Source organism: Egretta garzetta, unplaced genomic scaffold (genome assembly GCF_000687185.1).
Source record: "Egretta garzetta isolate BGI_Z169 unplaced genomic scaffold, ASM68718v1 scaffold33, whole genome shotgun sequence".
NCBI classification, from domain to species: Eukaryota; Metazoa; Chordata; class Aves; order Pelecaniformes; family Ardeidae; genus Egretta; species Egretta garzetta.
In genome coordinates, this window is record NW_009259250.1 from 1,151,674 (window position 1) to 1,154,291 (window position 2,618).

The window sequence follows — 2,618 nt, forward strand, 5'->3', positions numbered from 1 at the left end:
CTGGTTTTGGCTGGGATAGAGTTAATTTTCTTCCTAGTAGCTGGCATAGTGCTGTGTTTTGGATTTAGTATGAGAAGAATGTTGATAACACACTGATGGTTTAGTTGTTTGCTGAGCAGGCTTACGCCAGTCAAGGGCTTCTCAGCTTCCCCTGCTCTGCCAGGGGCACAAGAAGCTGAGAGGGGGCACAGCCAGGACAGCTGACCCCAACTGGCCAAAGGGACATCCCAGACCATACGATGTCAAGCTCAATATATATAACTGGGGGAAAGAGAAAGAAGGGGAGGGATGTTCAGAGTGATGGCATTTGTCTTCCCTAGTAAGTTATACGTGATGGCGCCCTGCTTTCCTGGAGATGGCTGAACCCCTGCCTGCCAGTGGGAAGCAGTGAGTGAATTCCTTGTTCTGCTTCGCTTGTGCGCATGGCTTTATCTCAGCCCATCGGTTTTCTCGCTTTTACTCTTCTTATTTTCTCCCCCAACCCCCTGGGGCGGGAGTGAGCGAGCGGCTGTGTGGGGCAGATATTTTTACAAGATGGTGTCTGTCTAAATGGTCCAGCTTCCCAGTTGGCGCTGGCATAGTCTCATACTAATGCAGCTGCCTGGCTTGATAGATGGCACCATGGCCAGCCTGCAAGTGTCCATACCTGAAAACATGGACTTGCTGCTTCTCACCTGAACCTTTCGCCACTCCCAGAGACTGCTGGGGGACAAGACTCTATATTCCATGAGCATATAGGCTGTCATATATTGCTGTTGGTAAAATAACTTACGCTTTGTCTTATGCTTGGCAGCATAAGTTGCGTTAGTCAGGGCTCTAGGCAGGAGGAGGTTGGGACTAGGCTTCCCTCGGTGTGATAGGGGAAGGGGAACCTGCAGTGCCTGTGGTGCCTTGTTCGGGTAACGCTGCATACCTGGCCCAGCCTGGGCACGTCTAATGCAGTCCCATGCTGGAAATCATGAAAATTGATGAGAATAAGCTTTAGTAATTCCAAAAGGAGCAGAGAAACAGACTGAAGGTATAAATGAAACACAATTTTGTGACTGTGGAGCATGTTTTGTTATGAATACTTTTGTCTGTCTTAGTCCAATAATTGTAACTTATAATAAACTGATAGAGCAGAAGGAGAGAGGATCTTTCTTTGTGCACAGTTGCAGAAAAAGAGCATGTAAATCTGTCAAAATTGCCACCATTTTGGATTTTCCTTCTTTCTTCAATATTTAATCATATGTTGCTTGGCTATTGCACTCCTTGACATTTCACTTTACATTATTTCAGTTGAGAAAAAAAGATAGTTTTGTTATCTCTAGGGACTGATTTTCTTGGACTGAGTAGTTTGAGTAATTGGACAGCGATTTCCAAAGTATTGTGCTAGAAAACCCTTACAAAGCAGTGCCAGAGTACTCTAGGTTTGTTTTTTTAAAAGCAGAAATGTAAATGTTTTCACGATGTTGAAAGGTATTTCTGAGTTTCTTAGATTTATTCATTAATTTTACAAGAATGACGAGTTCTGTCCAAAAAGGCTGGCATCCTTAGACAGAAACTTTGTTGGAGCAGCTTTGGTATAACAGATGGGCTGGAGCAGCCCCTTGTGAAAGACGGAGGCAATCAAAGCTGTGATGGCAGCTTATCGACAGTCATTTCTGTTTTGATTGAGATCTACAAAGCCCAGCATGGTGGGCTGCTTCTCTGCTGCTGGGAACGCTGATGCATCTGGAATTGTCTGTAAGACCTGCTTGGAGGGGGGGAAATGATCCTTTTCTTTAAACATCGGATGTAGTTGCTTTAAAAAAATACTGGCTCTTTAAAGGAGAAGAGGGAGGAAAGTGTTTGGGGGTGCTTCATTTCCTCCAATACTGTGCGTTTTCAGTTTATAGTCAAAAGACTAGTCTGAGGATTCTTGAATGTGGAAATGTTTCAGGGTGGGATTGTTGGGGTTTTTTTTAACGCACAGCAACTCTTGACAGAACAGCTTCATAATTTTGACATCCTCAGAAATGATCAATATTAAAATCTTTATATTTTCAACTCAGTTACTTTGTGTGGCTTTGTAATTGTCTGAATTAATTTGGTTTCTAAGATGCAATACTTGTTTAAAAATTCCAAGGATACACGTGTGCTTTTGTCATTTTCTTTACATTTTAGAAAATGATCTAGGACTGTACAACTTTGTCACTGAAATTGCATTCCCTGCAGGAGCTGCAGTGTTCTCTGTGGTTGTATAATATCACAAGCTGACCTTTTTCTGCCACATAGTTTTTTTTCATTGTCAGGATGAAATTAAAAAGACCTGTCATCTTGTTACATTAATAGGCAGTTAGGGCTGCACAAACTGGTCTGAAAAATGGGCATACTAAAATAGGTAAACATAAGCAAATATGTTTAGTAGTTACCATAATCTGTGCAAGTGTTCTTTTAAATTTTTTGAAATTAGATTGCTATGCCATAATAAACATGAATGTCATTGCCCAGTGCCCAGGCTTTGGTAGCCTGGCATTTGGATTTGTGGAATCTAAATTTCCCTGGTTTGTTTTCCATAGAAAGCAAATATCTTGTTTATTTATGGATAAACAGTAGGCTTCTAGTTGAGAATATATAACCAGTGACTGCAATAAGCA

General features: G+C 41.8%; 1 protein-coding gene across 1 annotated transcript in view; it reads left to right on the forward strand.

Annotated features, from left to right (window-relative positions):
- Nucleotides 1-2,618, forward strand: part of SLC2A13 (solute carrier family 2 member 13) — a 157,646-nt gene that overhangs the window by 104,548 nt on the left and 50,480 nt on the right. The gene's annotated exons all lie outside the window — the stretch shown is intronic.